The following is an 11,696-nucleotide window of genomic DNA, read 5'->3' on the forward strand; positions in this document are numbered from 1 at the left end:
TCACCTTGATTTAATTTTCATAACTATTTGGTGTGATAAAATTGCGAAATCAACTGTCACGAGTTCGAAAAGAGTCTAGTATTTTGTAAAATTGTTTCTGGAATTTGTGGGAACGAATTGATAATTTTTAGCATCCGAACAAGTGAAACTGTCGTAATTAGGGTTTTAGAGCATCTGAAGGGTCATTTCGTGTTTGTTTCAAAAGAACTAGTTACTGGTGTTGTTTTGTTGTCTCTATTGCAGAAAGAATGGCTTAATCTGAGGAGGAAGAGACTAGCCACAATCGAAACAACAAACTTTTGGTTGAAGCCTTTGAGAAATTGATGGATACCAAACTGAATGCTTTTCGCCAAGAGTTTCATGAGAAACTAGAGTTGGGGCAGACACGTCCTGGAGAACGAAGGAGATTTAATGAGCCGCTTGAGCAAAGAGATGAAGCTACAGATCAGTACTATGGGCATAGGAGCACTTCATCTCACAATAGTCAAAGTTGACACCATAGACGTGCTAGAGATGGTAGAGATCTTTTGCAAGACAATCTTGGAGGTCTTAAGCTTAAAATTCCACCATTCCACGGAAAGAATGATCCAGATGCTTATTTGGAATGGGAAAACAAGATTGAATTGGTTTTCAACCTTCAACACTACACCGAGATCCATAGGGTAAGAGTTGGAGGTTTGAACAGAGATATTCAAGACAGATTGGAGACTCAATACTATGTTGAAAGAGAAGAGATGTTGCACAAGGCGATTTTGTTTGAGCAGCAAGTTAAGAGGAAGAGTTCTTCACGATCTAGTTATGGTTCAGGAACCATTTCTAAGCCTACTTACCAAAGAGAGGAGAGAACCAGCAGCTATAAGCCGATTGTGAGTTCAAGGGCTGAAAGTAAACCATATGCTGCAGTTCAAGATCACAAAGGAAAGGCTGAAATTTCTACATCTAGAGTTCGTGATGTTAGGTGCTTCAAATGTCAAGGGAAAGGACATTATGCTAATGAATGTCCAAATAAGAGAGTCATGATTCTCTTGGATAATGGAGAAATAGAGCCCGAAGAGGATATTCCAGATTCACCTTCTTCATTGAAAGAGAATGAGGAGCTGCCGGCTCAGGGTGAGTTGTTGGTAGCTAGGAGAACTTTGAGCGTCCAAACCAAGACCGATGAGCAAGAACAGAGGGAAAACTTGTTTCACACGCGTTGCCATGTGCACGGGAAAGTTTGCAGCCTCATCATAGATGGAGGGAGTTGTACTAATGTGGCAAGTGAAACTATGGTCAAGAAGCTTGGATTGAAAGTGCAAAAACATGCGAAACCATATGATCTTCAGTGGCTTAATGACAGTGGCGAAATGAGGGTTAAAAATCAAGTGGTTGTGCCCATTGTCATTGGGAAGTATGAAGATGAGATCTTATTGTGATGTATTACCGATGGAAGCTGGACATATTCTTCTTGGAAGGCCGTGGCAATCTGATAGAAAAGTAATGCATGATGGTTTCACTAATCGTCATTCATTTGAGTTTTAAAGGAGGGAATACTATTCTGGTCCCTTTGACTCCACATGAGGTTTATCAAGATCAAATATATATCTCAAACAAAAGAAAGAACAAGTCGTCAAGCAGCCCAACTTCTTTGCAAAATCTGGTGAGGTTAAGAGTGCTTATTCTTCTAAACAACCAATGTTATTGTTTGTTTTTAAAGAAGCTCTTACGAGCTTAACTAACCTTGCACCGGTGCTGCCGAGTGAAATGACTTCTCTTTTGCAGGACTATAAAGATGTATTTCCTGAAGACAACCCGAAAGGACTACCACCAATTCGTGGAATTGAGCATCAGATTGATTTTGTGCCTGGAGCTTCACTTCCAAACCGACCAGCATATAGTACCAATCCGGTGGAGACAAAAGAGATGCAAAGACAAGTGGACGAGCTTATGGAGAAAGGACACATTAGAGAGAGCATGATTCCCTGTGTCGTTCCAGTTTTGCTTGTGCCTAAGAAAGATGGCAGCTGGAGAATGTGTGTTGATTGCAGAGCCATCAACAATATAACGGTCAAGTATCGCCATCCCATCCCGAGATTAGATGATATGCTTGATGAATTGCATGGTTCTAGCATATTCTCTAAAATTGATCTTAAAAGTGGCTATCATCAAATTAGGATGAGAGAGGGAGATGAATGGAAAACTGCATTTTTAAAAGTAAACATGGGTTATATGAGTGGTTAGTCATGCCATTTGGATTAACTAATGCACCTAGTACATTCATGAGGTTAATGAATCTTGGTCTAAGAGCATTCATTGGAATATTTGTTGTAGTTTACTTTGATGACATCTTAGTTTACAGCAAAAGCTTGAGAGAGCATATAGAGCATTTAGATTATTTTTTGAATGTCCTTAGAAAGGAAGAACTTTATGCCAACCTAAAGAAATGCACATTTTGCACGGATAATCTTGTGTTTTTAGGCTTTGTTGTGAGTGCAGATGGAGTTAAGGTTGACGAAGAGAAAGTTAAGGCTATTAGAGATTGGCCGAGTCCAAAGACTGTGGGAGAAGTAAGGAGTTTTCATGGCCTTGCTCGATTTTATAGGATATTTGTCAAGGACTTTAGTACCATTGCCGCACCACTCACAGAGGTTATCAAGAAGGATGTAGGATTCAAGTGGGAGGAAGCACAAGAAGAAGCGTTTCAGTCTCTCAAGGATAAACTAACTAATGCACCTGTTTTGATATTACCTGACTTTCTTAAAACGTTTGAGATTGAGTGTGATGCATCAAGTATAGGTATTGGAGCTGTTTTAATGCAAGATCAAAAGCCTATTGCCTTTTTCAGTGAGAAACTTGGAGGAGCTACGTTAAACTACCCAACCTATGACAAGGAGCTGTATGCCTTGGTCCGAGCTCTCCAAACGTGGCAACACTACTTATGGCCTAAAAAATTCGTCATTCACACTGATCATGAGTCGCTAAAACACTTGAAGGGCCAGCAGAAACTTAACAAGAGACATGCGAGGTGGGTTGAGTTTATTGAAACATTTCCCTACGTCATCAAGTACAAAAAAAGTAAGGATAATGTAGTTGCCGATGCATTATCCCGGAGGTATACCCTACTCTCTACTCTTAATATTAAGCTTCTGGGTTTTGAACAAATAAAAGAACTTTATGAAACTGACCATGATTTTTAAGAGGTTTATAAAGCTTGTGAGAAGTTTGCTTCTGGTCACTATTTTAGACAAGTCGGGTTTCTCTTCTATGAGAATCGTTTGTGTGTTCTTAACTGCTCTTTACGAGATCTATTTGTCAGGGAAGCTCATGGAGGTGGACTAATGGCCTCAATATTTTCCCAAAAAAATCTGATTAGTGCGGATTCTTGCCCCAACTAACGAAGATATCTTGGTGGAATTGCCACATATGAAATTCAGACAGGGAGTCAACTTTGGGCTTTGTTGATTTACTGCACGATGATTATGTTGAAAAAGATCGAACTGTCCTAGCTCTACCGTATCTTTTGTTTCATTTCTTCTGGAACAATCACAAACTCGTAAGAAAAATTAACTCGTTAATTTTTTTTGAATATTTTCGTTAGGACACTTTGGCATTGCTAAGACGTTGGAAGTCATGAAAGAACATTTCCATTGGCCACACATGAAACATGATGTTGAAAGAATTTGTGGGAGATGAAATACTTGTAAGCAAGCCAAATCTAAGGTTCAGCCCAACGGTTTGTATACTCTTTTACCTATTCCTACTCATCCCTGGAATTATATTTCGATGGATTTTATGATGGGATTGCCTAGGACTAGAACAGGAACGGATTCTACCTTTGTTGTGGTTGATAGATTTTCTAAGATGGCTCATTTCATTGCTTGTCATAAAATTGATGATGCATTGCATGTAGCTAATCTATTCTTTAAAGAGATAGTTCGTTTGCATGGGATGCCTAGTTCCATAGTTTCGGATAGAGATACTAAGTTTCTTAGTTACTTTTGGAAAACATTGTGGTCTAAGTTAGGAACTAAGTTGTTATTCTCTACGACATGTCATCCGCAAACTGATTGTCAAACTTAAGTGGTTAATAGAACCTTAGGGACTCTCTTGCGTGCATTGATTAAAAAGAACCTTAAAACTTGGGAAGAATGCTTACCACATATTGGATTTGCATATAATCATTCCGTGCATTCTGCTTCTAAGTATTCTCCTTTTCAAATTGTTTATGGGTTCAACCCCATCTCACCTTTGGATCTAATCCCTTTGCCTTTGAGTGAAAGAGTAAGTATTGATGGTAAAAAGAAGGCTGAGCTAGTGCAACAGATCCATGAGAATGTGAGGAGAAACATAGAAGAAAAGACCAAACTCTATGCTAAGCAAGCTAATAAGGGAGACGAGAACAAATCTTCGAAGTGGGAGATATGGTGTGGATTCACTTAAGAAAGGAGAGGTTTCCAGCTCAAAGGAAGTCCAAACTCATGCCAAGAATAGACGGTCCATTCAAGAAAATCAAACGGATCAACGACAATGCCTACCAACTCGATCTGCAAGGTAAGTATAATGTGAGTTCTAACTTCAATGTTTCTGACTTGGTACCTTTTATTGCAGATGAACCGGATTTCAGGTCAAATCCTTTTCAAGAGGGAGGGGATGATATGATCATGGATAGCATTAACGATACAGAGCATGAACCGGAGCTTGAACGTGAGCTGGTAGACGAGGAAGGAGCTAAGCTTGTAGCTGAGGAAAAGCTTGTAGCGGAGGATGTTCTTGTCACACCGGCCGTCCCAATGACTCGTTATAAAGCTAAGCTATTCGACCAAGCCATTGCTGGGATGCTTAACGACATTTGGGACCAACCAATGACTTGAGCCAAGTCACTACCTCTTTGGTTTTGATTCAAGCTCAAGGACCTCATCAAGATGGATAAGTGATTCATGAGTGGTCTTTTTCCCTACCTTTGGTTTTGTCCCACAGGGTTTTCCAAAGGAAGGTTTTTAATGAGGCTTATGTTTTCACTTCATATCATCCATTTTGATGATTCAAGGCCCAAACCCACTAAAATAAAGAGACAATTTCGTGGCCTTAGTAGTTGAAGGGTTTATTTTGAATTTCAAACTTTGTTTTTAATTTCTCTTGTGTTCTAGGCAGCCTTAGAGTATGTTCCAAGACTTGCCTCTTCATCTTCTCTTCTCCTTCTCTTTATATACTCTTGTATTCTCTTTTGAGAACTTATCTTTTTTTTAATCAAAAACCTTTTCTAAGCAGATCATCTTGTTGGTGTGTATATCCAGCAAAATCCTTAGTCTCTTTTGGTGCGCATATCCAAAGGATCTAAGCCTCGATATCTTGAAGCCCTTCCACAAGCTTCTGTGATATCCATCGATTCATTCAAATCTATCCATCATCACGGCATCACAGCCACCTCTATCCTTTGCTCAACCTAAGAGTGTCGAGTCCTTGGGAGGATCTCATCATCAGGCCATTGAAGAGTCGCCCTGTTCTGTTTCAGCTCGAGGTCCTTGAGGGTACTCCACCTCATCCCCTCTCTTACGGCCAACACCGCAACGAAGATACTCGGCCTCTTATCTTCTGCTGCGGCCAGCACCGCTGTCGCGTAAACTTCTAGTCTAGAGAAGTCTTGTACTCTTGCTGCTAGATCGAGTGAGCACAACTTTCTTCTTCCTCCCGTATTCCCAAGGCTCGTATGATGAATGCCACGCATGAACTTGTGAGACCCTTTGCTCACTAGGCTCAGGCTTGTGTATACTTGGCTTAGGCTCATCATATCTCCTCGATGGCATGTCTTGAGGAGGCGGTCCATGCAGAATAGCTGTAGTGGAAGAGGTGAAGTTTATCATAGCCTTCAGAGCCTTGATGGTCTTTAGGCATTTGATGATGAACTTATCATGTTTTTTGCACCACTTCTACAACATGATGTTGTTTCTATGAGCCTCACTCAAGCTCTTGCTCTCCCTCGCTGGAGGTACATGCTCTCTAAAGTGATACATGCTCTCTAAATTGATACATGCTTGTGTCATACTCCACTTCTCTATCCTCATCCGTCTCATCAACCTCTTCTGTTGTAACCCCTTCCGTATGAACGTTCTACTCAGTTGGCGGATTTTTCTCGAAATAAAGATCTTCAAACGCAGGCTTGAAGTCAATATTCCTCGAGTATTCTAGTAGTTTCAGTGCAGGGGAGAAGAATGTTGGCGGTTATGATCGACAAATGCTCGAATCTGTAGCGATAGACGTCACCAACCATGTCATGCTCCAGAAACTCACAGGGATGCATATGATCTATGTCCATTGTCCTTGGTTCAAACCATGGTTCCTTGAGCGGTACTCCACATACTATCTGAATTACCGTCACAACACTACCTATGCAAAGAGCAACTCGCACCCTCTTCTTCACGTTGGTCAACGCCCACATCATGTATCCACACAGGTGGATCAATAGAAGCATCACTGGTGGCGCATCATTGAGATCACCTTTCAGGATCTTCTTTCCCTTTGTTCGGCGGAGAATGCCTTTGAGTGCAGAATTTATCATCTCCATGTCTATGTTAGACACAGTGCCTGTAGACTCCCTGGAGTAGAGAACATTCGCTATAGAGCACTGATAGTAGCGAATCACAGGACTTCAGATTTGGTTGCTCTTGGACCGCGTAGAGTTCAGCGGTACACCATTCCCAATAGTAGCCCACAAATCCTTTAGCTCTTCCCTCTGAAACCTGGGCTTGGTTCCCTTTCCACTAGGGAAACAAAACAGTCCTTTCAAACTCCTGATCAACAACTGATAACGCTGCTCGTCCACAAGCTCATACTTTGTAAGACCCTGATACATCTTCATTTGCATTGTGGAGAGAAACTCGATCGTTTCCTTCTTGTAGGCGCCGTATGGATAAGACATGAGTGTCTCTAGGTGACACTTCTCAAGTAGGTGCTTCACATCCTCGAGTAGCCCCAGCTGGGCTTGAGTCTGATAGTAGGGATACGTCGTTCCCCAGAAATCGTTCAGCTCGAAGAGTCTCATATACTCTTCGACTGGAACCTCGTCAAGCCTGTTTAGCAGCTTTGTTTCCCTGCGCCATGACCCTGGCTCATACTCAGTCTTAAGTTCCTTATCAATCTACTCATACCTACTCGACATCGCTCTCTTTCCTCTAGCAATTTTAGCCATTCTCTAATTACGTTGAGCTATAGAGCGTTCCATTTTTGCTCTGAAGCTTTCGTAAACATGATCCTCTCTCACTGGCCTCGTGAACCAGGACTTAGCTTCATCCACATTATAATCTGGATCCATAGAAGATTTTCCAGTGTAGTTACTCATGACGAAACATGAAAACAGATGGAACTCAAAGAGAAACGTTTGTACGTTAGTTCCAACGAAACCAAAAGCACAAACCGATCGAGTAAACCGGTCGAGTAAAATTATTGGTTTTTGATGATTGTTTGGCTGTCGGTTTTCTTTGCCGGTTTGGTGATGCAGTCGACTGAGTTGGTAGGAACAATGAGACAAGAGCCCTTGGTACGGTGAAGCGATCGAGTGCCACCTCCTCTTATCTTTCTTCGTGGCTGAATCGATGAAGTCGTGTGGTTCCTCTTCTATGGTCTCCGTCTCCCTTGGGATTGAGTAGATTGTCGAGTCGAATAATGAGAGGTAATGAACTCACGAAAGAAGAAGAGAGAATGGTGAAGTTCTTTGGTTGCGAGAGACAGGTGTGGTCGAGTGTTGTCAGTGAGGAGAGGATATAGCCTTGAGGTCGAGTGAGGAAGATAAGGGTGAGGATGAGGGATGGATGGTGGAGAAGCAAGTGAGGTAGATTCTTGTCCCTTGGTTGAAGGCGTGGGGAACATAGGTGTCGGTGGTAGGTCTCACGTTGTCTGTTTGTCTTTAATTAGTATTCTCTGTTTACTAGAAAAACCACACGAAATTCCGCAATCCTCCGTAAATTCGATAAACCTCCTGTAAGTCTCTGTAGCTTCTGTTGGTCGAATATAGTGATGATTTTTACAGTTACTCGACCTCCTTACTTGATCACAAGGTTTCCGAGTGCAACAAGGAGTTTTCAAATTTTTGCACTCCTTTGGACTGGTATACTCGATCCCCAGGCTCTCTGAAGAGTAAAAGTTTTGAATATTAACTCTTTCTCCACGCTGTTCCTTTGTTCCTTAGAACCACAAGCACAACTAAAGCAAATCAAAAATAACAAAAAAAAAAAAATTTATTTACAGGTATAGTCATGGGATTTCCTCCCAAGTGAGCTTGTTTAAAGTCTCTAGCTTAACTCCTCACACTTATTAGGAAGAAAATGAGTAATAGAGAGGGTCTGCATAGTCCTCTCTGATCTCATCATCATACTCAGCATTCTCCCTTGAGAGCTGTGCAGCAGAATACTCAATTCCTCTTTCCTCGAAATAGGCCTCTTTTTCTTCTGGTGGATAATCTATCTCTTCAGACCATTTTGAAGTGAACTTTTTCTCGGGATAGTGTCAATGTGCCGTTTAGGTTGAGCTTCCTTTTGCATCTGATTCAGTTTACTCTTAACTTCCTTAACAGTGTGGGCTAGCTTCTCTATGGTTTCTTCTTGCTTATCAGACTTTGTTTTGAGCTCTCGCAAGTCAGGTGCAGAGATTGTACTTGATTGGGTGATTGAATTCGAAGGTTGAGGTTGAGCTATTATATGTTCTTCTACTCCTTCAGTTTCAAATCCTTCTCCTGGGGTCACTCTATCCCATCTTAGAGGTTTTTCCATCTATTGTTGACCTTTGTGCAGTTTCGTTGATGTCAAACTACAGCTTGATGTGCTTCCCGAGGTTGAGACATATTTTCCCATCTCTGACATCTATGATTGCTCCCACTGAGGCCAAGAAAGGTCTTCCCAGGATCAGAGGATCCTTAGGTTTTGCTTCCATATCCAGCACAACGAAATAAGTAGGTACTTCCACTCCGTTAATCAAGACTAGCAGATCTTTTAGCAGGCCGAAAATTCCAATTGATCAGAAAGCAATAGGCATTAAGAACAACTAATCCAGAAGAGATCTATAAGGTAAACCAAGGATTCCCAACTACTCTAACCCATCCTCAGAAACCTAGTCACTACTCAGACTTCATTTCAGAAAACATAAACGATGACATGAATGAAAACATCATAGCAACAAATGATAACAGAACAATAACAGGATGAACAACTTAGTAATGAAAAGCAAAATACTCAATCAAAGTATTACGAAATGTTAAGAAGACAATCTGTCTACGGAATAAAACATAGTCTCGAAAATATAAAGTACCTGGTACTTATAGCGAAATGTTCCGAAATCCTAATACTCAAAACGACATAGTATTGGGACGAATTAAGAACGGTACTTGTGGGTTCTGAAATCCACACTAGAGATTTGTAATTGAGATTATGAGAAAGGAGGGTTAGAACTTCACTGAAACCTTGAGAGTTATATTGCTAAGAACGAATGGACTTTTTGTATTGATTATGACAAAGCTTTTACAATGTGAAAGCAGATTACAAGTGTAAAAGTATGTGTGTGAATGTAAGCTGAATTTTATGTCTCTTCCAAGTCGTCCTTGCTCCTTAATATAGGTCTACGCACATGGTAGCTCCATCCGGGATCTGTGGAGATCCTCCTGGATATTTGGCAGGTCAGTTCCGAGATATCAGGTCCGCTCCGCAAATATCTCCTCATCAGTTCCTAAGTTATTATTCGCTTTTCTCCCTTCATCAGGTGACCGGGCTTATCTGGCCCAAGTACCCATTCGCGTATGTGGGCTCATCAGCTGCGTAAGTCCTCTACTTGGTGGGCTTGGTGGGCTTTTGTGGGCTGGCTTGGTATTTTTCGCAGGTGGATTCCTGGAGGGAAATCCAGCTCCAACATTTGCCCCCCAGCCCATTGAGTGAGTAAGTGAACAAGATGAGCGACATATAGGTCAGGTAAGATTGCGAAAATATTCTTGATGAGATGATAGATGCGATAAGATCAGTCGGTTTTTAGGATAAACTCAACAAAAATGATTTTGATTTCAGATTCCTCAACCGAAAGATTTCGAGGAGATACGCGAGATAAGTCGCTACTGATGTGGACGGCTGAGATGGAGCGTCTCTTCAACGCACCGCATCTAACAGTCCAGATCAGGCGCAGAGAAGAGATCTCGGCAATCTCGAAAATCGTGGTGATGATGGCTTTAAATAACTTCCCACCTCTCCACTTGACGTCACGTCAACTCACACAACTCTCAAGGTAACTTCTCTCCTCCTTTATTATTTACTGTGTTTCGTTTTGTAAAGATAGAAAAATCTCGTTTTTTTTCCTTTTGCTATCTCCTTCGTTTCTCTGCTACTCCCCTCTTTCTCGAGCTGCCTCTTTGCTCTTTTCTTTTATCTCTCTCATCTTTCTCCGTCGAAATCCAAAGATGAGCGACTTCGAAGATTCCCAGAATAAAAGCAACCACAGTTACGGCGATGATGAGAGTTCGTCCGAGACGAGGTCGGCGGCGTCGCCGCCGCGAGTACAAAGACGTGTCATAACCCTAGGCGGAATGGGTCCAATTCGTCTGACGAACCTGGCTTTGATCGACCAGATCACAAAGGCTGCTATCGATCTGACCGTGGAGAAACCTCGGCTGCAAGCAGAGCTGGATGACCTAGAGGCACGGTGCAAATCGAAGGAAGTATCAGAATTTACTCTAAGCAAGTTGGATCTCCCGCAGGTTTCAGAGATTTCTGTGGTACGTCCGATGGACGTCGACGAGCAAGGGACGCCAATTGGCTTGGATGAGTTCGGGAGCAACAAAGACGCGTTTCCGGGAGGTCTCGCGGAGGGTTCAGGTACTGTCATCGCTACGCCAGCCGGAGAATCGAGGGAGTGATCACTTTTGCTCCTTGTTTGTTTTAGGATTTTGTGTTTTGTTTTAGACTTAATGCCTGGGAAGGCTTTTATCCTTTCGTTTATTGCTTTTTGAACTTGGTGCAAGGGAAGGCTTTTATCCTTTGTTCGTTTAAGTACTTGGATGCCTGGGAAGGCTTTTATCCTTTTTAGTAAGTATTTTTTTGTTTTTCGTTCGAGTGTTGACACTTCGTTGATTTTGGTGTATGATCACCTCGCTTTGTCCACGTTCCGGGTAATAATTGGACTTGTTTCGAGTCCAAGTTATTTCGGATGTGATATGGTAAGTTCTTCGAAGGTTAAAACTTTGAGTGAGTTTGAGTTGTTTTGTCTCGGGAACTTGTTGAAGTGAGGTCACACAAGGGACCTGCCAGATTTTGGGAGCTGGGCTTGTGGTATCGCCAGGTCGCGAATGAAACCTTTGTTTCTTCCTTGTTTACTATGTTATCTGTTGATAGCGCAAGAGTTAGATATGGTTGTAGTAGGTGAGCTCCGATGAAGCCGAAGTGATGTGTTCTTATAAGTTTAGTTCACTATCGACTTTTTGGAAGCGGGATCACAAAATAGATCCGTCAACATTCGGGTGTTGGGCTTTGGGTATCGTAAGATTACGAATGAGTTTTAAATCATAGTGTGAATGATTGTTTTTGCGAAACATGATAATGAGTATCAAAATTTTCTTTTATTCTTATCTCGTAATTGTTAAGTACAAAAAGAGGTAAAGCAAGCGACGATCTGGTGTTTGATCATCGAGCAGGGACCTGCTCGATACCAAGGGGTGATTGAACTGTCAGGTGAGCAGCTGATCTTCGTTG

General features: G+C 41.8%; 3 pseudogenes across 3 annotated transcripts; 1 reads left to right on the forward strand and 2 right to left on the reverse strand.

Annotated features, from left to right (window-relative positions):
- Positions 1 to 323: 323 nt before the first annotated feature.
- Positions 324 to 4,850, forward strand: AT3G32895 (annotated as a pseudogene; the record flags this gene model as incomplete). The annotated part of the gene is made up of 1 exon: positions 324 to 4,850.
- A 613-nt stretch (positions 4,851 to 5,463) lies between these two features.
- Positions 5,464 to 7,323, reverse strand: AT3G32897 (annotated as a pseudogene; the record flags this gene model as incomplete). The annotated part of the gene is made up of 1 exon: positions 5,464 to 7,323.
- Positions 7,324 to 8,283: 960 nt separating this feature from the next.
- On the reverse strand, positions 8,284 to 8,985 carry AT3G32898 (annotated as a pseudogene; the record flags this gene model as incomplete). The annotated part of the gene is made up of 1 exon: positions 8,284 to 8,985.
- Positions 8,986 to 11,696: the final 2,711 nt, after the last annotated feature.

Source organism: Arabidopsis thaliana, chromosome 3 (genome assembly GCF_000001735.4).
Source record: "Arabidopsis thaliana chromosome 3, partial sequence".
In the NCBI taxonomy this organism is placed as follows: domain Eukaryota; kingdom Viridiplantae; phylum Streptophyta; class Magnoliopsida; order Brassicales; family Brassicaceae; genus Arabidopsis; species Arabidopsis thaliana.